Raw genomic sequence first — 27,078 nt, 5'->3', positions numbered from 1 at the left:
CAGGGCCGCTGCATTGCACCGTGGGAAAGACAACTCCAAAAAAGTTTTGCTGGGAGTGAGTCTGACTTTCATCCTGAAGTTTTAAAACCCATGGAGCACACAGCCTGTGACCCCTGTTAGGTTTTCACACAATTGTTTGTACACAGTAAATCTGGCAGCTCTGTGCTAGATCCCATTTTCTGAAAACCACAAACCAGCCTGTGTCTGTCTTTTCTTATTCATTCTCATTAAGCATGACTCCTGAGGGTCAGAGGAAGCCCGTGACTGTTGTCCTAGGGAATGCCCTCCACTTCCCTGAAGTAGTTTTCGAAACCGGAAATAGGGCAATTAGTAAAACATCCTGGTGCTTGCAGGGCAAGCCTTTCTCTTGGCCCTGAAAGCATCCTTTCTTTCATGCACTGTTATTGATGCCCAAGATGGTTTCTTTGAGTCTGCCTTGTTAGGCCCGAGTTCCAGATGGGGCAATTAAAGACGGACAGGCCGTTATTAGAGCTACCTTTGGAAGCAGAATTTACAGCACTCACTTGTCCTTTTTGATTCTCCCCCAGCGGAGCTGCCCCCCTTTCACCTTGGAAGACAGTGAGCTTTGGCAGTTGAGGGAGCAGTGTGCCGGGCTGGCTTCTGCAGGGGCCACGGCGTCCCTCTGGATGAAAGGCTCAGCGGAACTCTAAGTCATTATCGTGATCAAGGACGAGGGAACAGTTTCAGCGTGTAAATGCAGATGCTCTCTTGGTTTCTGTGATAGATGTGTTCCCAGTGCCAATGCGGCAGTGTGTTGAATTCTTTTTAAAATCTGAAAGACCTGCAGGCTCTTCTCTCCTTTTCTTAAATCCATTTCCCCGTTGAGATGAAAAATGTAATACTTTTCAGCTTACTTTAGACTTTCTTCAAAAGTATTTCTGGAAAAGGATCCTTCATGTGGAGCATATGAAAACTGTCAGAGGATGGGAGAGAGCGAGGTTTTAAAAACACACTAATGGACAGCCATTATGCCGTGGGGAGTTCCCCCAGAGAGCAGAAAAATGCAGGCTGGGGAGGTCGGGGGAGACAGAGCATAGAAGCCCTGGATTCAAGGAAGAACATAGTCTAGAGACACTAAAAAACCTGGATGCATAATGAGATGGGAAAATAATACCGGCCAAAATAAAGATTGCCAAGGTTCGCCCTTGGAGAGAGCAAAATAGGAGTTTGAAGCCTGACCAGTTGAGATCAAATGCTGCCGTTTCCTCTTGCTAGCTATGATACCAAACACATTGCTTTTCATGTGACTTAGTTTCCTTGCCTGTAACATGGCCTTAGAAATAATTTCTGCATAGGGTTGTTGTGATAATTAAGTGGAATGATGTATGTCTAGTGTTCACTTTATTCACTGGTAAGAGTAAGTGCTCAATAAATGCTGTTTTTTTAATTATTATTAGTATTAGTGTTACTCTCACCGCCACAAGGGCACAGAGAGCTTCATAGCCTGCTTTTGAGACAGTGGCCAGTCCTACTTTCCCTCTGGGAGTTTATGTGTGTGTGTGTTTTCTCTCTCGACAGCAGTGGACTCACACATTTAATCCCATTACTGGGGTTTCCTTGTTTACATCCTTGTTCCACCTTCTTGAATGTCTGCCATGGCACCGGACTCCTCATGGAGCTTACTCGCAGGCAGAGGGCTGTGTTCTAGTAGCAACTTGGGTCCCAAGAGGAGGTCTGGTGACTCATTTCCATCTCATCATGAGTTGCCTGTCTCCTACGCCAGGGCTGGAAAGCAGTGGACTGGAGGTTTGTGCTATGAGCAAATCTGAATCATGGAGAGAATGTGAAGGAAAATGAGGAGCAGTTGAAAAATACTCCATAGGAAAGAAATGGTAAGCTTCATGGTTTCTTTTGCACTTTCCCAATTCAGCCTCTAGAAAAGGTGTCATAGACCTCTGCAGGAGTGACTAAGGGCTGGGACAAAGGCAGGCCTGTTACAGACATCCCTGTAACTCCAGAAGTAAATCTCTTTTTTTCCCCTCTTAAATAACTCCAGAACATTACATGGCATTAACGAGTTTCCCAGGACAGGAACTTCTAGTTTATTACTTGCTCACATTGTCATCAGAAATTAATTTTGTCCCTGAAAGACAAATTGGCTGGTAGCTTATGAAGTTAAATGGAAAGAACAAGTGCGCATCTGTTTCTTCTGCATTTTGTCTCCTTGGTGTCTTACATATAAATGAATCAGAGTGTTCAAACTTAAATTAAGATCTTTGGCTAGATAAACAGTTAAAACTGGTTCCCATAGCTACCTCTCACACATAGCTGTGATTGCATTATAATCCCCTAGTAATCAGCTCTAAATGAAAGAAAGATGATAAGGGTGCTCTTTTCAGTTTTCAGGACTGATTTTTATTAGCTCTCAATCAGTCCGGGACTGCTCTGTCTTTCATCACATTGTGGTAGTGTTTGTAGAATCATTAGAGTAATAAAGTGTAAATCTTACTGAGGTGCATTATTCTTGAGGTGTTTTATATAAGGAAAACTCTGAAGATTACACTGGCTGGTACAAGAAAGATTTGTTTCTGAGACGAAAGTAAGACTGTAATGTATGCTAGATTCATTTATTCTTTACCGGAGTCAAAACCTGATGAATTATCCAGCCTAGGTAAAACAACCACCACAAAACCTCTTGGACTTAGGCAGCCGAGTATTACCATAATATAGATTTGCATGCATTTAGCCATTTCCTCATTTGCCTTGTTATCCTGCTCCCACACTCTTCCAGTGTAAAGCCCTTCCATTACAGACGCATTACCCACAAAACCGCAAGCTTTGCTATTCCCAATGTGATTTCTTTCGCAAACCAGTGTAATCCAATAAAACATCGTGTCACACCAACATTGAAGTATTTATTGCAGAATACATTGCAGCTTAAAAAAGTGCACTTGCCCCCATCCTTTCTCGTATATCACAGAGTGACCTGCCCCTTCAACCTCATTTGGGTTGGAGATCACAAAGTGGAGAAAAGTGCCCATCGATGAGCCTCCTCTGCTCCCACTTTGGATTTTTCTAGGCCTATCCAAGAGACGGTAGCGAGGAAAGGCAATGGCTCTGACTTTCCCCAAGTGTTGGAGGATTTTTCACAGATTTCGCAGGTGTGCTCCACATTTGCAATTAACAGAATACTTAATCCTGACATGCTTTTCCTTTCCCAAAGGCTTTATTATGGCTGGAATATGTTACAATGCATCATACACATAGGTACCCATAAAAATGCCTGCTTGTTTTAAATGTGGGATTTTATTCATTTTATGTTTATATTAGGCCGGAAGTGTCCCTATATTTTAGTGACAGACATTTACACTCATCCATGGGGTGAGAAACAATATCATGCAGCAGTATGTAGCCTCTGCAAGAGTTTATAGAAATGTGGTGGCTTCATATTTAATTTTAAGTTACTGTTTCTTAAGGAAAGGTTTTGCCTGAGATAATTATTACAGTTTCCATGCTCACAGGGCAATTATGTGCATCTCCACAACCAGCAGAGTGTCTGTAAGATTCAGGCAACTAGAGAGTCAGGTAGTGGCATAGTGAAGATTTTCCCCAGGTATCTTTTCGGTTGCTATCATTATATGTAAAAATATGGGTAGGATTAGACCTGCAGATAGAGTTTTTAGAGACCAACAAGAAGAAAGCATTTGATTAGGGTGGTTCTCAGTGATAAAGGAAATCTCATTTTCAGACTTTTTTTTTTAACCTTTAGTCCTGAGTCCATTTTAAATGTAAAATGTACATTTTACATTTAAAAATATTTAAAAAGCCCGAGTTTAAGCGCTGGTTCTCTCTTCTTCTTTTTTAAAAGAAAGCAAATAAAATATTTTGCTGATGATGGTGCTTCTTGTATGTGTTTGCATGTTGGTACTTAAATGCAATATGTCTGGAAGATGTTGCTATTTCACACTACGCGCACAAGAAAGAGTAAATTGTAGGTCCTGATTATCAACAGATAACAAGACATACTGTATATAAATAAATGCTCAGCATCAAAACCCATTATTGGATTAGCTATATAATCATGTCTCAGGCTGTAAGTCTGTGCTGACAAATGAACACTTTTCATTTGGCTCAAGGTCCTCATCAGCAACGGAACTAATTTTACATTCTCACCCATTAAGTGAATAAGATGTGGAAAAAGCTGTCTGCTTTTTGAAGTGTAAATTTGCTGCTACAGGCTGTGCAGACCAAAGCGCTTTTGAAGCAGGCAAATGAGATCATCTCTAGGGACATGTGAACCTCACAAAGTTTAGGTCATTTCTGCTGAAGGGACGAAGTGTGTGTGCATGTGTTCTTGTGGTTTAGGTGCCCATGCTCTTTGGGCTGTGTGGGTGTTCTGGATGGTGTGGATGGTGAACACCTGGAATAAACCCGGGAGAGCATAGAGAGTGCCGTCTTTATCTTCTCCAGAAACTAAGTACCTAGAATCTGTGAAGAGCCTGAGATGGAACAATCTGGGGTTGGCACTAGACCGTCAGGATCCCCAGCCCTCTGTCACCCTTGAGAAAGGACATCAAAGCCTCTGAGCTTCCAGTTCTGAATGTCTTGTAGGACTGGACTGCTCCATGGAGGTGCCAAGATAAGATGCTGGTACTGCTGGGGCTGACTGTGGAGCAAGATGAGCCAGGAGGAGGAAACTCCCTACTTCAACCATTCTGAGTGATTTTAAATATGCTATATGCTGATGACTTCACATTTATATCTGTAGCACAGACTTCTTTGTACTCCACATTCTTGTATGCAACTGCCTACTTGGTCTATCTACTTGGATGGTTCGTACATATCTCAAACTTAACATATCCAAAATAAAACTATGGGGCTCTATCCCAAAATGTGTCTCTATTCCCCAATTCCTCCTCATCTCATAAATTTCATCACCATCTTTCTTCTTGCTAAAGCCAGAAACTTAAGAGTTATCCTCGATTCACCCCTTTCCCTCAACAGTGAAATGCAATCTACCAGCACTCATGCTGGTTTGATCAACAGAATATACCCTAAATCTCCTTGAACTCCTAGGCCAGGTAAAAGTCACCTCTCACCTTGACAACAATGACACTGCCCCTCCAACTGCCTCTCTAACCACCCCTCCAACCTTTACTTTAACCACCGCTTCTCCTCATTAATGCTGAGCAGAGAGTAACTGTAAAATATGTGTGTTATGGGTTGAATTGTACTTCTCCTTAGTAATTGTATGTTGAAGTCTTTAACCTCAGTACCTCAGAATGTGACCTGATTTGGAAATAGAGTAATTGCAGGTGTAATTAAATAAGATGAGGTCATACTGGGTATGGAGTGGGTGCTTATCCAATATGACTAGTGTCCTCATAGAAAGAATGACATGAGGAGAGAAAGAGAAACAGACAGAGGGAAGATGATGTGAAGATACAAGGAAAAACCATCCATAAGGAATGCCAGAGATTTCCAGCGAACCACCAGAAGCTTCGAGAGGCATGAAACAGGTTTTCCCTCCCAGCGTTAGAAGGAACCGAGCCTATGGACACCTTGATCTTGGACATCTAGCCTCCAGAGCCATGAGACAATGAATTTCTGTTGTTTAATAAGCTAGTCAGTCTGTGGTGCTTTGTTATGGCAGTCCTACCAGATGAATGCAGTGTGCAATCATGTCCCTCTACTACTTAGAGCCCCTGCAAATGGTTTCCCATTTTATTTAGATTCAAATCCCAATTCCTCATCCTGACCTGCAGAACTCTTTACAATCTGGCCCTCTATTCCTCCAGTCTCATTTCCCACCAATTTTCCTTCACCAGCGTCAGCCACACCAGCTGTTGTTCCATTCCTCAGGCACGTGCAGCTCCTCCTATTTTCATGGCCATTGCACCAGCTGTGCCCGTGACTTGAAGTGCTTGCCTCCTTCTCAATTCTGATTGCATGGCTGACACCTGAACCTTCAGGTCTTAGCTTATATGTCACCCCTCCTACCTCTGCTGTCATTTTCTGTCTTGGCTCCAATTTTCTTTTATAATTACTTATCATGATGTAATAGGCTTCCCTTGTGGCTTGGCGGTGAAGAATCCCCCTACCAATGCAGGAGACATGGGTTTGATCCCTGGGTCAGGAAGATCTGTTGGAGAAGGAAATGGCAACCCATCTCAGTATGCTTGCCTGGAAAATCCCACGGAAAGAACAGCCTGGCGGGCTATAGTTCATGGGGTCGCAAACAATCAGACATGACTTAGCGACTAAACAACAGCACAATTATGATACGTACACTGACTTTATATTTGTATAGATGCTCTTTTATAAATCTAGACCATAAAGTTCAGGAGGTCACATCAGTCTGGTTCATCAGTGTAAGGCCAGTGCCTAACATAGTGCCTGACACACTCTGGGTGTTCAATGCATATTTGTTCAGTGAATAAATGTGTACAGTTACTTAGAGAAGCATCTTTTCCTCAAGACTTGTGGCTGATGAAATGTTTCACGTAAACCTTTATCCGTTGTTTACTGCTTGAAAAAGGGTAATTATTACGTAAAAAACATCCACTGGCATCTCTCCATGCTGGTAATGTTTAGATTACTTCATATCCTCAAGATTATCTGTCTATAAGTAGAGGAACTGATCAAAAATTTAGGTAAAAGGATATGGTAGGAAAAACGGGCTGTGAGTCAGGTCTTTGCCCATTAATTGCATCATGAAGTTTGTGAATCCTCTCCCAGAAAGAGCATTGCCTTGGCAGGCCAAAGAGTACATTGCTTTATAGAAATACTCTGTGATCTCAGCTTTTGCCAAGTTGAAAAATAGGAAGTTGTGTGGGTGAATGTGGGGGAGATTGCTAGCTATCCACCAAAATCTGTTCTCTTTTCTTGCTGGGCACAAAATTAAATGACATTTCCCAGCCTCCCTTGCAGTTAGGTGTGGTCATGTGACTGAGTTCTCTCCTATGAAACATGAGCAGAAATGACAGATGTGATTTCCAGGCCCAAGGCTCTGGAAATCTCCTTTGTGCACTGTCCATGATCATTTCTCTCTGGTTTGTGGAACTGTCAATGCCCAGGGCAACTCTAGAAAACATAGTTGAAAATGCAAAATGACCATTATGCTGGGTCTCATTTGACCATGTGGAGAAGTCCTTCCCTGCAGACCTGAACCGAGCAGGTAATCCTAGCAAGTAGTTTGTATGATGTCACTGAAGCTTTGGGGTCTTTCTGTAACTGCAGGCTAGTCAACCCTCACAGTATCATGTCATCTTCTTTAAGAAGCTGACACTTGTGAAAGGGGTGAAACTAGCACTAATGATGTTGGTTAAAGGAGGAGGGACTTGAATGAACTGTTAGACACAAGCAAGTCTCTTCTCTCTCATGAGGCAACCAAGCCATGGGAACTAAACGTTTGATCCCTGATGGGGCAACTAAGATCCCGCATGCTGCATGGCCTGGCCAAAACACCAAAACCAAAACCCAAAACTCGTTCTTCAAACACTCTGTGAGCTGAAGGAGATTAAGGAAAAAGATGGAGTCTGTGAATTACCTACAGAATTGTCCCAACAGCTGTTGCTGTGACACTGTGTTACTCTAGGTTATTCCCGTTTCTGGCCATGACCCCTCCTGAGGGCATGGGAAATACTCTGAAACTAATAACACAAAGACAAAGTTGAAACTAACAGCAGGAAGATGAAATTTGTGAGGTAAGCACTCAGGACCTGAAAGGGGAAGAAAAACGCAAATTCTGAAGGGCATTCAGCCACTTGAATAACTTCTCAACTGTCATATCTGCAAGGAAGATGGTGACTGTCCCAGTCCAGGGCTTGATACATCTTATGTATTCAATGAATGCTTGAGAAATAAAGAAATAAGCTATTTCATTTGAACCCCAAAAACATTATGAGGAGATAAAATTCTACTGTAGACAGTGTTGTTTGCTTATTGGGGTCGAAACCATTCCTGTTCCTTTTTTTTTTTTTTTCCTCCTTCTTGGTCTGTGGAAGACTATACTTTCCAGTCCCCATGCAGTTAAGTGGGGTCATTGGCTGGTTCTGGACAAAGAAGTGTGCATGAAAGTAACACAGCAGGAAAGACCCCTGCAAATTTTCTTTGCTGCTGCAGCCAGTCCTACGGCCCTATGCTGTGGATCCTCTGGCCCTCACTGACTTGCACTGGGTATGTAATATGAGCAAGAAATAAGATTTTGTTGGATTAAGCATCATATGTCTTATATTCCAGCAGAACCTGGACTACCTACCTGGACCAACCATCAGCAGCCTCCTCCTTTTCTCTCTATGTGGTGAGAAGCTCAAAATTTGCCAGCTCTTCTCCAGAGGTCATCTGCTTCAGGAGAGCTGGCTCTTCTCCTAGCCTCAGGGGTGAAATGGGTGTGGTCCAAGCTGATCAGGGTCATCTTAACACGTCGTCAGTGATTACTTAAATTATAGGCTTGTAAACCACATCTGGCCAATGTGGTGTCTGGGGAACTCTGATAGGGGTTTTGGTGGGAAATTTTCCCTCAATTTTAAATCAGGAGACAAGAATGCTTCCTTTTCATGCCTTAAAGCATTATTTTGGGAGGATATGGAGCTGCTATAACCATTTCGTGGCCAAAGGGGAGATGTCAACACACTGAAGATGAATGCCTGGAGATGAAGAGGGATCCTCCTTAGACTATTTTTGGTTGAATATTCTGTTCCTTGTATCTCAAAGCATCCAACAGATTATCTCCATTTTATTGAAGCTGAAAATGAAGTTCAAAGAGTATAAATGATTTACCTAAAGTCTCTTGGCTTGCGAGCAGAAATCAGGTCTTCTAACTTCGAGTCTTCTCTTTACACTGTTCAGGGAACAATGGCAACTAGGTTTTCTCTCATCAGCCAATGCAATCAATTGGGGATAGCCACTTAGAGACCCACTCCAATGTTCTTGCCTGGAGAATCCCAGGGACAGGGGAGCTTGGTGGGCTGCCGTCTATGGGGTCGCACAGAATCAGACACGACTGAAGCAACTTAGCAGCAGCAGCAGCTACTTAGAGAGTTGTGCTGAGAAGTTTTTAAGATCATATCCAGTAAGAAAAACGGTTTGGATTGATTAATAATTTTATGAGTAGAAGATAGGAAAGTAGCACACTTTTCTCTCTATCATTGTAATAAATCATGTAATTCTGGATTAACTTTGGGGGGGGGGAGTTGTGTATGAGTTATTAATTGCTGGCTAAAAAATTACCCCCAAATTTAGTAACTTAGAAAAACCAAACCATGGGTGTGAATTAGCTGAATGCTGCTGTCAGATTTCTCAGTGGTTGCACTCACTCAGGCTCTCTGGTTGCAATGGGGCTGCTGTCTAATCTGTAGTCTTGGCTAGGAGAGGACCTGCTTTCAAGCTCACTCCTGTGGTTATTGGTAGGGATTCTGCTCCTCCTGCGCCATAGGGCTGAGGGCCTCAGTTTTTTAATGGCTATGCTCAGGTCTCTGTTGCCTGGGTCTAATCATAGAGCAGTTTATCCTAGGGTGGCTGGCTTTCCTGAGTCAACAAGCAAGTGAGAGGGCATCCAAAGAAAGAAGATACAGACTTTTAGTAATCCAATTTTGGGTTTTACATCTCATTGTTTATGTAGATTTTATTCATTCTAAGTGGACCCATAAGTTCAGCCCACACTCAAGGAGAGGGAATTACACAAAGGAGTGAATATTGGGAGGCGGGGATTAGGAGGCAGTTATTTTCAAGGCTGCCTACCTACCACAAGGGATAAATTTTTAAAAAGCACATGAAATTACTTTTTCTGTTACCATTTCTGTAATTGTTATGGTTAACTACTTGGCCTCAAGCATTGTGGTTTTTTTCTTCTCAAGGTTCTAGTGTTTCTCTGTGGGTTCAGGCGATACCATGAGGGGCTATCATGTATCCCCTTTCCATGTCAAGGGATAAGCACATAGTAATAATTTAAAATAATATTAATCATAATAATTAATAATATTAGAAAAGTCCCACAGCACAGTGAATGCCATTGATGTCAGCCTTTCTGCTCTTCCTTCTTCTCCCCAGTCCTGGTCACACGACACATTTGCCTGTCTGGAACCTGAACATCACTCTCTCTCTCTGACACTCTTGTCTCCTCCCCATGCATGACCCAGTGCTGCCTTTAAAGCCAGTCTACTCCTGAAACTGTGCCTGTTGGTGGAGGGCACGTGGAAAAAATACAGAAGGGGAGTCATTCTCTGGGCAACGTCTGACACAGGCACACATGTTCGTGAGAGAAAGAATATTTCAAGGATTCTGGAAAAAGACAAGGTTGGAGGTAGAATGGGTTAATATTTCGAAGGAGCTGAACTGTCATGGGGCTGTGACTAGTCTAGCAGGCTGGGAGAGGCCAGAGGATAACTGGACTTTTAATAAAGGGAAGCAGATTCAATTAATCATGACAAGAAAATGAGCGAGGAGTGCTTTTCCATTGTTATTTAATAAGAAAACTGTGTAATTAAGTGATAAAAATAGTTTTTGCAAGAAGCAGGCAGTTAAATAGTTTATAAAGCCAGTCAGGCCAAGTCCTCAGCATCCCTGTTAGCAATCAGAATGCTTTTTATATGGTGTCTTTCTTTGGAAACGCACGGCCATCTCTCCACAGACATTACCTCATTTGCTTCCCAGCCTAATGAATGCTTTATGGCTGAGAAATGATGGAGGAGGCAAGTAAGATGGAAGAGAGGGAGAAACTGAGGCATGGGAGGGGAAAGTGGGAAGGGGGGGACCTGCGGTGTTCCCAGGAAGCTTCTGTAAGCAGTACTTAGCTTTAATCATTTCTAACTTCCTGCCTCTTAATTGTGTTTTGGACATTAGCTAATGAATTCAAACGAAATAATTGCTTCTCTCTTCTAAGAGCTGCAGAGAGGAACCTGGGCTGTGTATGTATTATGGCCAATATGATACTATTCTTCTGAATTGGAGGTGGGGGTGGAAAGAGATCCTGGCATTTGCCATCTGGTAAGCCTGTCTTTAATCCTCAGTAAAGTAATGGAATGGAGATGAAGAAAAAAATTGCGAAAGAATCAAGAGCATAATGCCACCATGAGCAAGCAGCTGTCTGAATTTTTAAAGAGCAAATTCCATGAGACAAATTTAATTGCATTTTTTAATAGAATTAAGAAAAAAAAAAAACCTCCACAACATTAGTGGGTTGAAGGAAATGAAATGGATGTATCCAGAAATCTCACTTCAAAGATGAATTCTACCAGGCTGGTACTGAGGTCTGTCTCATGGATTGAAACCTGGTTGGAAGGCCATGTGAGCAGCCCCTGGGCGACCATGGTCCGGCTGGGAGATGGCATCCAGTGGCATGCTTCTGGCAGGCTCTGAGATGGGCTGGTATCTACAGAGCATCATTATTAATGACTTGCAGGAGGTGACAAGCAGAACTTTAATTAAACGTGCACATGTGGCCAAGTGGGAACTTGGCGGCGAAAACTCCAGAGAGGCAGGCGCATAATACCTAGGTACTTGTTTTTGAGCTTCTGTGATCTGGCCTGCAAGAAGTGTCTTGACTTTAGTTCCCCTCCTCTCTCCCTGCTGTCTTGGGCTTGAACCAGATTTGTGCATGGTGTCACAGGGGAAGTGGCAGGGAGGTGCCTTTGGAGCAGGCTCATGAATCCCCTTGCCAAACACCAGGGTGTGTACTAGCTGCACCTCTAGCTGGATGCTCTGAAAACAGAACCTTACAAAAATTAATATTGATATTAGCAGAATAATGAAGCAGCTGCAAATCTGGTTCACAGATGTCTCACCCCATTTCATGGCATGTTTACATCTGTAAAGGGGAGAACACGCAGGAGATGCAGGGATGGGTAGCATCTCCTCTGAATCATTTTCAGGGCAGCCCGTTGGTCCATGAGTTTTTCCTAGGACAAACCTGGGTGGTTTGATGTCTGAAGACATTCAGGCTTTTGAAATGAGCTGGCTTGCCCCCCATGCTAAAGAAGACCATGCTGATAAGTGAAGTTCAAGCATTACAGAGTTTCACATTCAATCAACATTTATTGTCTTCTTGAAATATCATCCCTAATAATTCCACTGGCTTGGTTGGTAGCTTCGTCACAACTGAATGTTGGCACTGCCTCTGTTGAAACTTACATTTATTTGAAAATGCCCCTGTTGCCAAGGTAGAAAGATGGTTCCAGGAGAATGCAAGCTCTCTGCTCAGAGATATCAAGTAGTGTGTGTTCTGAGATGGTAGATTATCTTTGTGCTTTATTTAATTTGGGAACCATTATCCAAACTCTCTGTAGACAGGGAGAGTTTTGTAATGGCAAAGGTGATCTACCCTGTGTCTTTCTGAGACTATACTGTGGCTAGTGAATACAGGTGTGCAAGTGCTTAGGAAGAGGGATAAAAATACCACTACCGCCCTACAGCGATAGCATGACCTCCAGTATTCACTGTGCTGGTGGGCACTATCTAACTGAGTTAATATAACAATGCTATGGAGATAAGGATTTTTATTGTCCTTATTTTAAAACAAGAAAAATGGATCAAGATTGAGATGGAAGGTTTGAGAGTACAGAGCAAACTCCAGAGAGCAAAGCCTGTAGAAGGCAGAACTGACCTGAGTCTTAAGCCCATCGGTCCAGCTTTGGAACCATCACCTAGTATTGGCCTAGGGTTACTTTGGCAGGGGATCTGATGGCTGGATAATAATGGATCTGGAGTCCAAGGTCAAGACAATGGCATATCACCCTTTAATTATCTATTTAATATTTTCTTAGAGGAGTGGCTGAGATTTCCCTGAAGGATGCGCAGAGGTGAAGGACCCCTAGTGGCAGCATCTTGCCTCTTTCTCACTCTCAGGGGCCATTCAGTTCAGGCCCCAGACTTGCATAATCCACCCAGGAAAGCAAAAGTTCTGAGCTGGCCAGCCCCATCTTCCTGAGAAGGCAATTCAGTGACCCTCTGGTTACTTAAGCACACCCCTTTTTGAGTATTATTTCCCACCTTTGGGAGCTTATTGAATCATTTGTTCCAGTGATATATAGCATGCTACCTTAGAGGATTTCTGAGAAGTTCAGTGATCATTACATGTCCAGAGATTTTTTTTCTTAGATCCAAGTGTTAATTTAGAAATTTTATAGATCAATGCCCCAAATTGCTATCCTTCTGGGACAGGCAGAGTCATCTATTTGACCTCTGACTAGGATGGCAGGAAGCAGGCTTTCTAGGGTTGAAGAGAGTGAACAAAAAGCTTAAGATCCGGGCAAGGATATCTCAATGGTGACAAAAATGCTTTTGACCTTAAAGCTGTAACTGGATATTTTGGGTAACATACTATGGGGAGATCATCAGATTTTCCCCCCAAGTTCTCAGTTATAGATTTTATTTTGCAATGATAGACCCATCCCAGATGTCTTTTCTTTTTTTAAAAATTTTTCCCATTTATTTTTATTAGTTGGAGGCTAATTACTTTACAATATTGTAGTGGTTTTTCCCATACACTGACATGAATCAGCCATGGATTTACATGTGTTCCCCTTCCCGATCCCCCCTCCCGCCTCCCTCTCCATCCCATCCCTCTGGGTCTTCCCAGTGCACCACCCCTGAGCACTTGTCTCATGCATCCAACCTGCGCTGGTGATCTGTTTCATCCTTGATAGTATACTTGTTTCAATGCTTTCTCTCAGAACATCCCGCCCTCACCTTCTCCCACAGAGTTCAAAAGTCTGTTCTGTACATCTGTGTCTCTTCTTCTGTTTTGCATATAGGGTTATCATTACCATCTTTCTAAATTCCATATATATGCGTTAGTATACTGTATTGGTCTTTATCTTTCTGGCTTACTTCACTCTGTATAATGGGCTCCAGTTTCATCCATCTCATTAGAACTGATTCAAATGAATTCTTTTTAATGGCTGAGTAATATTCCATGGTGTATATGTACCACAGCTTCCTTATCCATCCGTTTGCTGATGGGCATCTAGGTTGCTTCCATGTCTTGGCTTTTATAAACAGTGCTGCGATGAACATTGGGGTGCACGTGTCTCTTTCAGATCTGGTTTCCTCAGTGTGTATGCCCAGGAGTGGGATTGCTGGGTCATGTGGCGGTTCTATTTCCAGTTTTTTAAGAAATTGCCACACTGTTCTCCATAGAGGCTGTACTAGTTTGCATTCCCACCAACAGTGTAAGAGGGTTCCCTTTTCTCCACACCCTCTCCAGCATTTATTGCTTGTAGACATTTGGATAGCAGTCATTCTGACTGGCGTGTAATGGTACCTCATTGAGGTTTTGATTTGCATTTCTCTGATAATGAGTGATGTTGAGCATCTTTTCATGTGTTTGTTAGCCACCAGATGTCTTTTAAAAGTGAGTTTGCCCTCCAACTTCAAGGATGAATCTAATTTTTCACCTTTGTATCTGGCTGGCCTCATGACTTTCTTGTAACCAACTGGATGCAATGGAAGTGATACCAGGTGATCTTCAAGATTCGGTTGGAGAAAGCCTGAAGCTTCTCTAAGGCCTTCTTCTGAAGCTGCTGACATTGCATAAGGAGGGCTCTTAGAGAGAGCCCTACTTGCTGTTTTCTGGCAGTCTCTCTCATTCTTTGGCTCCTGGCATCTAAGCCATTATTTTACCATTCCCCAGCTCCTATGTTTTTGCATTCATCCCCTCCTCCTTTTCATCCCCCTGGATTTTCTTACTCTTATGCACTCCCCTGCCATGTGGGGAATAGGGAAGATGAAAGGAAAGGGGCTCATGTGAAGAGTGATTGCGCTGAGGAGTGGGGGAGGGTATGCTGGAAACTTTACTACATGGGTACATTTTCTCTCCTGACAAGACTTGGAGCTCAGTGGGACTATTTTAATTTTTCAGATGAGGAGACTGAGGCTCAGAAGAGTGAATTAACTTGCTGAAGTTCACGTAGCAGGTAAGTGTTGGACATGAATATGTTCTTAGAACTGTCTAATTCAAGAAACCGGTCTATCTCCATTGGTGGAGTGACTTACGGGGGGAAACCTTAACAATTTATGGTCCACAATCATGTTTTAGTTAACTGCCTATAGCAAACCATAGTGTGTTCTCTTCCACAGTAAGGCTTTGATCACTTCAGCAAATCCTCTGGTGTCTTTGTAAAGTCCAGAGTTAAATGAAAAAACAACAGAGAACAGAATTCCCAGGTTTTGTTATCAACATAAATCTAAACCTCCTGATATCTCATCTTGGCAGTCAAGTTTCTGGTGATTGCAACAGGCAAGTCTACCAGTGCTTTCTTTCTTTCCATCTGCAGAAGAAAAGAATATCTATCATAAGCTTAAAGTATAAGGTATCAAAATGGCAATGCCCAGTAGATAGATTTAGATGTTCAGTAAATAATTGTTGAAGAAATAAATGATTAGTATTAAAACTTTTACTTTTGTATTTTTTTTAGGATATCCAATGTTTTAGTTTCAACAGTACATCCCACCATATGTGTGTGTGTGTGTATGTGTGTGTGTGTGTGTACATGCCCGGGGATGAGGACATGAAGGTCAGGGGTAGCTGTGATGGTCCAGAATGGTGTAAAAGGTTGTACAACCCCACTTATGAAAATCATAGTATCATTCTAGACGTCAGCGTGTTCCTTTGCAAAGTGAAAATGAGGTCCCTTCAGTTCTGTATATGACCATCTTAGTTCTTAGCATTGAGACCTAGGTGTGTTTTTATTAAATGCTCAGCCTGGGAAACTGGCAGCATGAATGCTGAGTTTAATCATACAGTAGGGATTTTTAATCCAAACATTATTTATCCAGGACTAATCAAAAATACAATGAAAGGATTTAAAAAATAAAAAGCAAACTGAGAAACTGCCAGCCTATAAAACAAGCGCTTTTCCTCTTTAGCTCTCACAGACTCATTCTAACATCTGTGGGATTTACAGGTGTTAAAAATGCCCCTGAAAGGAGTCTTTTTATTTCCTGGGGTGATGGGGATATATTGATAATTGCAGGGGCAAATTCTTTTTTTTTAAATAAAACAATTAAAAGAGCTTAGTGTTTAAGTGAAGAAGAATGTAATTTTCCTTTATTTTATCTACCATTAAATGGATGGCACAAGCTATTAGATGAGTTTGGTTTAATCAAGGTCGATTTTCAAATAGAATTCATATGTATGTGAATTGTCAGAGAAGAGGGTGGTAAACTTCTGGGCCAGCGCACACACACATATGTGTACACATACACACCCACACATACACACCTTAGGGGTTTGTTTCTTTAAAAATAAGGAAAACACAAATGGTGGCAAGAAGTGACAGCGTGTGGGATCACAGGAATACAGGGAGTAAAGAGCAAGCCCTGCTTCCTGTTAAGAGGCTATCCTAGACTTAGCAGGAATATTATACAATATTTCCTCTTTTTTTAAGTTGTAAGTGCATTTGTGAGCATCAATATGTGAGGTCTAGGGGCTTCCCTGGTGGCTCAGTGGTAAAGAACCCACTTGCCAATGCAGGAGACACAGGTTCAATCCCTGATCTAGGAAGATCTCACAAGCTGTTAAGCAACTAAGCCCTTTCACCACAAGTACTGAGCTCGTGCTCTAGAGGCCGGGAGCCGCAACTACTGAAGCCTGTGTGATCGAAAGCCCGTTCTCCACAAGAGAAGCCACTGCAGTGGAAAGCCTGTGCACTGAAACTAGAGAGTATCCCTTGTCTCCCACAACTAGAGAATAGTCCTTGCCTCAACGAAGACTTATCACAGACAAAAAAAAATGACATCTGAACACGTCTGATGATTGGAGTGTCATAGTCAGGAGATGTGCTGGAGGCCCTCATGTGGCTCCTGATGGACCCCATCTCTCTCCAACCCTGTGCTCAATGACGTCACTGTGGTGGTTTGAAAGAGGCCCCGGTGGGAGTATTGGCACCACGGAAGTCAGCTGGGGCTACAAATCAGACTCCCGCTACCCACCCCCTCCATCTGGTTATAATTTAACTATAATGAGTGGTGTATATTTATCAACACACCACTGGTCATAACATAGTTAAATAAAACCTACAACAAAATTAATGAGACATGCGACTTTTATTGTTGTTTGCAATGATAATTTAACATAAATGATTCACATACACTCATATACGTAACCAGCTGCCATATACTGAGCACCACTTTGGGTCAGGCCTGTGTCTTCCAGACTGTCTTTAGCCCCCAGATGATCCCTGTAAGGCAGGTGTTCCTATCTTCGTTTGATAGGTGAAGAAACTGAGAATCCCACAGTCGCCTTTGGTCACACAGCTAGTTAGCTGCTTAATCAGGATGGAACTCACACTCCCTGCCCACAGTGAGTGAGCTCATGTGTTGCTGAGATCAGCTCGTGAAGCTTCAGGGAACATGTGATGCTAAGGGAAGTGAGCACTCTAAAGCCTCTTGTAAGACTCCAGGGTCCCAAAGTTCAAAGGCTGAGCTGTCAAATGCCTCATTTCTGCAGCAGGGCCTGCCCATGGCTCAGGAGCAATGGATGAGAAGACTCTGGTGGTCCAAGAGGCCCCGATTCCCAGGTACACTGGGGGTGAGTCTTCATGGGTCTCCATAGCGCTGAGAAGTAGTTCTGGGGAAGCCTAGTTTCAGTGAGGGCTCTTCTTGCTGTCCTGGCCTTGATGTCCTTGTCACCAAGGTTTTCCCGTAGACCTCCAACCACTAATCTTTCTTCCCCTTGAACATTCCTCCCTTCTCTTCTTCTTTCTTTTGCATCAGTGCAGCTTAATACTTCATCTACCTTTTCAGTCCCTGCCTGTCTTCCCTCCCTATGATTTAACTTCATCTTTACTCCCAACAGCATCTCAGCAAAACAACTTCTTTCCATTTTTGGAATAATCCCAGGGTTTCCAAGGGTAACAGGGCAGGTAAAATTTTATTATTTTAATAAACTGGCAATGCAATTTCTTTGAGAGGAGAAGTATCTTCGGCTCAAGAAGTGCCTTAATGGATGCTCAGGAGGTGGTGTCTTTCCCCTGCAGGTGCCAAGGGAGGGGAAGCTGCTTCGTGTGATAAATGGAAAAGAGTTTGGAGCTGGGTGAATGGAATGTGGGAGCTGGGTGAGGATGAGCAGAAGTGGGAGGAGGGAGAGTGAGTGTTATAAACTTGTGAAAGGGTTGGGTGAAGAGTTTTTACATTTTGATTATGGAAAATGAAGAAGGCACTGGATTCCATGCCAGGGTTGATGTGTGTGGCATAGAGGCAGCTAGTTAAGAAGGTGGAGCCACAGAATTGTTTAGGTGGGTTGTGGACAGTTTTCTTCATACCTACAAAGCTCTGAGTGGCATGTGGGTTACCCTCATTTCCAATAGCCTCACGACTTCTCCAGACCAACCCAGCCTGTACTGGTCTTGAAGGACATCCAGCATTCTATTCTCCCATCTCATCATTTTTCTCCTTGGGTCATGTGCAGACTCGGGGATCTGGCTGGTAGTATAGGAGTGCTGAGTTACTAGGGGCAAGGAGGTTAGGAGAGACAGAGAACCAAGAGGCAGAAGGGAGGCAGGGTCCAAAAAAGAGGGCAAGCATTAAAGACAAAAAGAAACTCTGTTTCATAAACCTCTCTCTACCGAATGGAGTAAAGCAGAACAAATACATACCCCAAGCTAAAGCTTACACAAAAATAGAACCCTTATACCCACCTTCCCACCGAAAGCCACATCACCACAGCAAGAAAATCCCCCCTTCTAGATGGCGGTAAAGTGAGGCGGGAACAGGCAACAACAGTACAATCTTGGGGACCTGGTTGCCTGGGGTACAAATGGTAATGTTAGATGGCACACTGGGCCAATAGAAGGTGGCCGTGGGAATAGTTCGTGCCTTTCTTGGTTATTCTCAGGTGCATGCTAGTGAGAATCGCTGTCTTAAATTCTGTCCCTGAGTGTGAACCTGAAACTGGAAGGCCATTTAAAATAGGCCTTTATGAGTGCTGTGGAGGGATGGTAAAGGCATGGGAATCCTGTCCATGGCTGCCATCACAAAGAAAGAATGGGAGATCATCTTTCAAGTCCTGGCTGATGGATTTTGAACTGGGTAGCTGATTTTAAAAATTGATGTTATGAGTGCTTGGGATATAAGCAGAACACCTCAAATTCTTGGTGAATAGAAGCACAATAGTCCTTTTTTTTTTTTTTTTTTTGACTTGCCTTAGTCACTGAAGGTGATCTCCTAAATTCCAGAAAATTGTTACCAACTGTCAGAATGTGGGTACCACAGCCTGTAGTCAGAAAAATAACCCAATATAGTAGGAAAACATTTCAACCTCCACCAAAGAGAAAAACAAAGACATTCAGCTAAATTACTCAGGCTTTAAAAACACATCACCATTCCTCACTTGGTTTTAGGGTAATAATAGAAATCCTAGCAAAGGTCATTCTCAAGTACACAATTGTATAAAATTGTCTTGTGAATGGAAGGTTTGGAATTTAGGCAGCCAACCCTGGGGATTGTGTTTATGATCAAATTCAAGAGTGTGCTGTATGTTTGCTATATTCCAAGGGCTTTCACCCTGCCTGGCATCTCTGTCTACTGGGTGTATATGTTTGTGTGTGCTCAGTTGTGTCTGGTTCTTTGTGACTCATGGACTGTAGCCCACCAGGCTCCTCTGTCCATGGAATTTTCCAGGTGAGAATACTGAAGAGGGTTGCCATTTCCAGGGGATCTTACTGATCCAGAGATCGAACCCGCATCTCCTGCACTGGCAGACAGCTTCTTTCTACTGCGCCACCTGGGAAAATCTAAATCAATGAAAACAGAGCCAAGTCTTTACCATGTCTGTGAGCTAGAAAGAAGAATATTTCCACTGACTAAGAATAAATTTTAGAGAAATTCAAAGATTTATTGGACTGCCTTTCGCTAGCCATAAAATTGGGATTGTGATAGCCTCTACCTCATGGGGTCATTGGGAGAATCAAAATATGATCAGGTTAATAAAACTTTAGCCCAGAGCCTGGCAAACCGTATACACTTAGGAAATGGTATCAGAACTTTTGTTAATAAGTGATGGGAAATTTCCATGGTGTTGGAAATTTACAGATGAATAGAACCCAGTCCTCCCTTTAGGAATTGCACAGAGGAGGCAATAGAGGAAGACAGGTCAGCAGATAATTACGACATATAGCACATAGTAAGCACTATGTATAATAAATAATAGGAGGATGTATTGAACACAACTTCAGGGGAAGCTTCAGTGCTTTGAAATGGAGAATCATTAAGGGCCAAAGACCATCTACTTGCCCTAACCCTGTGAATGTGACAGACCAGGTCCTAGGAAGCCAGCTCTGTCACTCTGCTGTCCTAATGATGGATGGGGATTTGTGAGCAATTGAATTGAACCTCTGCCATTACTATTGATTGTTGGCATAGATGTCTCGATCGGAGCTAGTGGGCCACAGTCTGGGTCGGTGGTCAAACTGACACAGGTTTATGACCTTTCCTAAACTTCTCGTGTGCCTTGCCCCATGTCCATCTGCCCGAAACCTATGATCAAGTTGGCATAAAGAATTTGGGAAAATGAAGATTGAATTAAGTGACCTCAGATCTAAGCCAGCTGTGACTGGAAGCTCTTCTTTTTGAGGAGAGATTTTTTTTTTTTTTTTTCATTTCCAAAGCTTTGGAGGCAGTTAAGACAAGGAGGTGGAAATGAGATGCTCGGTGATTTAAATGGAAAACCCTACTGCCTCACTCTTTGACCCTGAGCAAGTTGCTTACCCACTCTGAACCTCAGTTCCCTTGTCCACAAAATGGGGAAAATGAGACTGACCTCATTAGGACTGGGGTGTTTTGTTCTTCTTAATAGCTTTTATTGGGATATAATTTACGTACTATAAAATTTACCCTTTTAAATTATGTACTATAAAATTCACCTTTTAAAGTGATTTCAGTGTTTTTTAGTATATGTAACAGTATCCAATTATCAGCACTGTCTAGTTCTAGAATATTTTCATCACTCCCAAAAGACACCCATGCATATTCCCACTTCTCCTTTTGTCTAGCTCCTGCAAACACCAATCTACTTTCTATCTCTATGGGTTGGTCTATAAGTAGATTCCTTACTGTCTGAGCTACAGGGAAGATCCATTCTAGACATAGCATATAAATGAAATCATACAACGTATGATCTTTTGTCCCTGACTTCTTTTACTTAATATAATGTGTTCAAGATTGATCTATTTTGTAGCATCTATTGGTACTTATTCTTTTTTTTAAATTTCTGCATACTCTTCCATTGTATGAATATACTCTATTTCATGTGCCTATTTATCTGATATGTTGGTAGACATTTGGATTGCTTCCACTTTTTTGGCTATTATAAAAAATGCTATGGACGTTTGTGTATAGTTTTGTGTGGACATATGTCTTAATTTCTCTTGCCTATATGCCTAGGAGTAGAATTGCTGGATCATATGAAAAATCTATGCTTAACTTTTTGAAGACTTGCCTAATTGTTTTCCAAAGCAATTGTACCATTTTATAATTGCACCAGCAATAAATGAGGGCTCTAATTTCTTCACATCCTTAACAACACTTGTTATTATGTGCCCTTTTGATTTTAGCATCTTGGGTGTGAAATGGTATCACATTATAATTTTGATTTGCATTTCTCTAATGACTCATGATGTTGAACATCTTTTCATGTGTTTATTGGTCATCTCTATATATATTCCTTGGAGAAAATGCTTTGCTGATTTTTTTTTTTTTTTTTTTGGGTTCTTCTTTTATGGCTGCGTTTTAAGAGTTCTTTATATGTTCTAGGTAAGAGTCCTTTAGCAGATATGATTTGCAAATATATTTTTCCCAGTCTATGGGTTGTCTTTTCACTTCCTGATGGTGTGATTTCAAGCACAAAGGCTTTTAGTTTTGGTGAAGTTTATTTTATCTATATTTTCTTTTGTAACTTGCATTTTCGATGTCATATTTAAGAAACCATTGCTTAACCCTAGGTCATCAAGATTTACTTCTATTTTTCTTCTAAGAGTGTTGTAGTTTATTGATTTTTTCTATAGGTGTGAGGTAGGGGACTACATTTATTCTTTTGCATATATAAATGGATATCCAGTTGTCCTAACATCATTTGTTGGAAACACCATTCTTTCCCTGTTTAACTACTGACACCCTCTTCAATAGGTTTTGAAGAATAATGACATAATCTAAGTAAAGTTTCTGGCATATGGTAAGTTTCAATACATGGTAGCTATGATTATTTTTATTGCTTTTATCAGGCTATTGAGTAAATTCCTAAGCAAAATAAGATAGTTGAAAATTCCTCTTTACTAGAAATTCCAGGAAATAAGATAAAAGAGAGCAAGTAACTGCAATTAGCTTGAAATCTTCTATGTAAGGTTTGCAAATAATACTTCTACTAATAGTAACAATCATTGCAGTGACTCACATTTACTAGTACTTCCATGTACCTGACTCTTCATTTCAATTAAATCAGTAAGTTCTCACAACGATACTATGAGATAGGTACTATTTTAATCTTTTATTCAGATAAGGAAACATGGCCTTAAAATGGTTAAGGTGCTTGTTCAAGGTCACACAAGTAGTGACCACCAAGTGGATATTTGAATTCGGTGTGTGATGGGAATTGGCCTTAGAAGATATGAGTGAGAGACTTGTCAGAATAAGAAAAACATATTGGATTGGGTAAAAAGTTTATTTGGGTTTTTCTGTAGGATGTTGTTGAAAAACTCAAATGAACTTTTTGGTCAACCCAATGGAATAGCATGTACATTGACTAACATGGTAAGAAGGTGGTTAAGAGAGTTAGAGTCTCTGAGTTCAAATCTCAGCTCAGCCACTTACAAAGCTGCATGATCTCAGGCAGCTCAAATTCTTCAAGATAAAATAGGGCTAATTACGCTTCTTATCTCATGGTCCTATTGTGGAGAATAAATGAGTTAATACACATAAAGTATTTAGAAGAGTGCCCAACATATAGGAAGTGCTCAAAAATTGTCAGCTGTGACGCTGATAGAAAGCTATAAGCCAGGTCCCAAGCTTTTTTCCAGAATGACTCCTACTGTCAGGCCAGCTTCGTAAGTGTGCAACCTGTGTAGCCATATAAGACGCTGCTCTCAGAAAGACCCTGAAGTTTGTTCAGTGCTCTGTTGTCACCATCTTGAAATTTTTGATTATTTTTGAATTTGGGAAGGGCATGGGGGGAGAGTTGTCTCCCCTCTGCCCCTGCCCCCAGTGATGCCTGACAGTTCATGCAGGGGCATCTCTTTTAAACACACACACACACACACACACACACACACACACTTCAGAACCTCCTTGGCTGCTATGAACTCCATGGATCTCAAAGTGGAAGATAGTGCTATTTGGGTTAATTACTGTGTCAGTGAGGCCAACACACACCCACTTGACATTCCCGATTTATTACCTAAAAGTGACTGCAATGCAGAGTGGGCCCCAAATCCTGCCTCTATTATTGGACTGAAAACCTCCATTGACTTAAACTGGCAGCCTGCACCACTAATTGAGGACAGAGTTTGGCCCCACGGGTTTTATATAGAACATTTTTCTTTATTTCTTGTTTTCATGGGTGTGTATTGTGGGCTGGGGATTATTTTTATGTTTTTCCACTTCCTGATTAGTTTTAGGACTTGTTTATTTGGAGACTACTTTAATAAATGTGCGCAGCAGGGTGAGTCAGTAACAAGGTTGGTGTATTTAACCAGGAGCCGCCTTTTCTTCAGTTTGGGGTTCGCTGTTTAACTTCAGGGCAAAGTCGCTCCATTTCAGCACCAAATCTCTGCCAAAGCCCACCTGTCCTTGCTCTGGGTGCCGTGATGCTTTAGCTTCAGGGCAGGGCTCAGCTCCCATGTGGAACTCCGCTGTCATGCATCACCAGGGCACTTTTAAAGTGTTACTGAATTTTAATAACGTTTGCCTCTCTGTTTCCTCTGCTAAACTGTGGAGCCCAGAGGGCAGGGACTTGCTCATCAGTGTCATTTCAGAGCCTAGCATGACTCCTGTCACCAACACCTTCAATCAAGAAACATTTTCTGAGCATCTATTATGCGCCTGATATAATAATAGGTGTGACGAGACTGATGATGTACCTGCTTCAAGAGGGGCTTACATTCTATGAGTGAGACACAGGGATAGCTAAGCAAATAATTGCAGTGTAAGATTTTTTTAGATTTAGAGTTTTGGTTTTATTTTATTTTTCAAAATTCTTTTCCATTATGACTTATCACAGGATATTGAATATAGTTCCCTGTGCCATACAGTGGGACCTTGTAGTTTATCCATTCTGTATATAATAGCTTGCATCTGCTAGTTCCAAACTCCCAATCTATCCCTTCCCCAAAGATTGTTATTAAAAATAAACTTGGAAGGTGCAGTAGAATGTTTGAGTGTGTGTATGTGTGTGTGTGGTTGGTGGTCAGGGAAGGACTCTCAGGGGAGGTGGCTTCTCAGCTGAGACCTGAAGGCAAGAAGGAACCAGCTAGGGGTTCCCTGATGACACAATGGTGAAGAGTCTGCCTGCCAATGCAGGAGACAGGCATTCAATCACTATTGAAAATCCCCATGGGGGAAGATCCCTATGCCGCAGAGCAACTAAGCCTGTGAGCCACAACTATTAAGCCTGTGCCCTAGAGCCTGTGAGCCACGACCGCTGAGCCCACTGGCAGCAACTACTGAAACCCATGTGCCCAGAGCCCATGCTCCACAGCAAGGAAAGCCACCGCAATGAGAAGCTGGTGGACTGCAACTAGAGAGTAGCCCCTTCTCGTTGCAACTAGAGAAAAACCCATGCAGCAGTGAAGACCCAGCACAGACAAAAATAAATAAATAAATAAATATATATATATATATGAAGAATGGGCTTCCTTCGTGGCTCATTTGGTAGAGAATCCTCCTGCAATACAAGAGATTGTTGGCAATGCAGGTTTAATCCCTGGGTCAGCAAATCCTCTAGAGAAGGAAATGGCAACCCACTCCAGTATTCTTTCCTGGGAAATCCTATGGATGGAGGAGGCTGGTGGACTACAGTCCATAGGGTCACAAAGAGTCGGACACAACTTGGTGGCTAACCCACATACAAAGAAGGAACCAGCAACAGTGTTGTATCGCTGCCTGGATGGGAGTGGAGTTTGGGGGAGAATGGATATACATATATATACACGTTTGAGTCCCTTCCCTGTTCCCCTGAAGCTATCACAACATTGCTAATTAGCTATACTGCAATACAGGATAAAAAGTTAAAAAAAAAAAAAAAAAGGAAAGAACCAGCCATATGCAGATGATCATTGCAGGAGGAGGCAGCGTCCGAGACAAAGGCCCCAAAGTAGAAGGCAGCTGAGTTTGAGGGGCAGAGTGGGGGCAGGACCACAGTGACCACGAGGACCTTGGTAAGGAATGGCCCGACTAGGTAGGCTTGTCCCCCTAGACAGTGTTACTCTGATAAGGATCTTATTCTAAGGTCTGTGGACATCAAATTACATTTTCAGGGAGTGCTCCCTGGGTGTTTTGTGTAGAAGAAGGAGGGGAAGGTGAGTGGAGGGGGCAGGTTTGGAAACAGGAAGACCAGTTAGGGGGCTTTTGTGTTCATTGTCGAACTGACTGGGCTTTTCCCCCAGAAAGATGTTGGTATTGTCCTTGCTGAGGCTGGTAGCAAAAAGTAGCAGTGAGGACCGATCAGGGTTCAACCACCCCTCAGTCTGAGAGCCCATATTGAGGTGACGCTCCTGTTGCTTGTGTCCTCATGTCTCTGTTTCCAGGGGACTTCAGAATCCCCACATTGCGTCCCCGGGAGGATGCTGACGGGATGGGATTTCGTGGGACTGAGGAGCCCGGCTGAGAAGGAAGAGGGAGGAGTCACACCCCCAGGGGATGACTTCACTTTGGAAGAAAATTGAAGAAAGGAAGGCATTTCCAAGCAGAATGGCAGTGTGGCGAATGAAAGCTGGAGGCTGGTGGCGTGAAGGGACAGTGTGTTTAATAGAGGGTGCATTGCGGTGGGATCAGCAGTGTGGTGCTGGGACTGCGAGGGCCGCACAGTGGAACTTATTTAAAGAGGCTATTGTAAAAGTCTCCCAGCCAGTTAATTAGCAGTTTTTGTTATGTCAGGAACTCCTCAAGTGAAAACAGAAAGAAACCATTCATGAGTAGGTTCCAGTTCTGTAGTTTAATGGGACAAGTTAAAAAAAAATTAAAAACTGATAAAATGATTTAGTCCATGGCTAGATTGGACCTCTTCACAAGAAAAGCTGAAATCACATACCACACTCCACCTTCTTCTAAAGAAGCCATTGAAATGGCCGCAGACTTCACTGGACCAATGACCCATTCTGTCCGCATATAACTCAGGCAACCACAGAGAATTGACCAGGTGGAGGAAAGAACCTATGAACATGAACCCAGGTGATCCAGGCAATCCAGACAGGCCCATGTCCAAAGGTGAAAAACAAGATAAATAACATGTGCACGGAACTGGAAGACTCCTGTGAGCAGGTTCCCTCTGTCTTGTGATCCAAGAGCAAGTTTGTGGGGTAAAAAAATGGAAAAAAAAAAACTTGTGTGTTCAACTAAAGACAACTGTGCAAGGGTTACAAAGTGCAGACACAAGAGCATAAAGGGAAGGGGGAGAGTTTCTTTTGTTTTTATGTTATCTAAACCTCAGTTAACAAGTATCATTGTGTACACTGGATACACCTGAGAGAACATGAGGCTGACTGTGAGCATTTAAGACATTCTGGACTAGAAGACATTCATTTGTGTCTAGAGTTTTGCAAAGCTCTTCTCCACCTGTGTTGGCTAATTCAAGTCTGTCTGGGGGAGTCTGGAAGTCCCAGCGTGGATGGCTGGAGTGGTGGCTGGAGAGAGCATCCCACGTGGAGGTGGCCTGCAGATTTGATCAATACTTACGGCCAGCGTTGGAATCAAATAGATTTACGTTCTGATCCTGGTTCTGGCACTTATAGGAGTGTGCTATTGGCCATTTACATTATCTTCTAATCTATCAAATACAGATAATACAAAGGCAATCTGGGCTGCCTGTGGCAGTCTTCATCTATTGAAAATCTTAGGGTTTTTCGCCTACCCCAGACGTTGGCCTAATATTAACAATTGTATTTCATGTAATAGAATACTTAGATGATTCCATTG

Source organism: Muntiacus reevesi, chromosome 1 (assembly GCF_963930625.1).
Source record: "Muntiacus reevesi chromosome 1, mMunRee1.1, whole genome shotgun sequence".
NCBI classification, from domain to species: Eukaryota; Metazoa; Chordata; class Mammalia; order Artiodactyla; family Cervidae; genus Muntiacus; species Muntiacus reevesi.
This window is presented reverse-complemented; position numbering follows the sequence as displayed.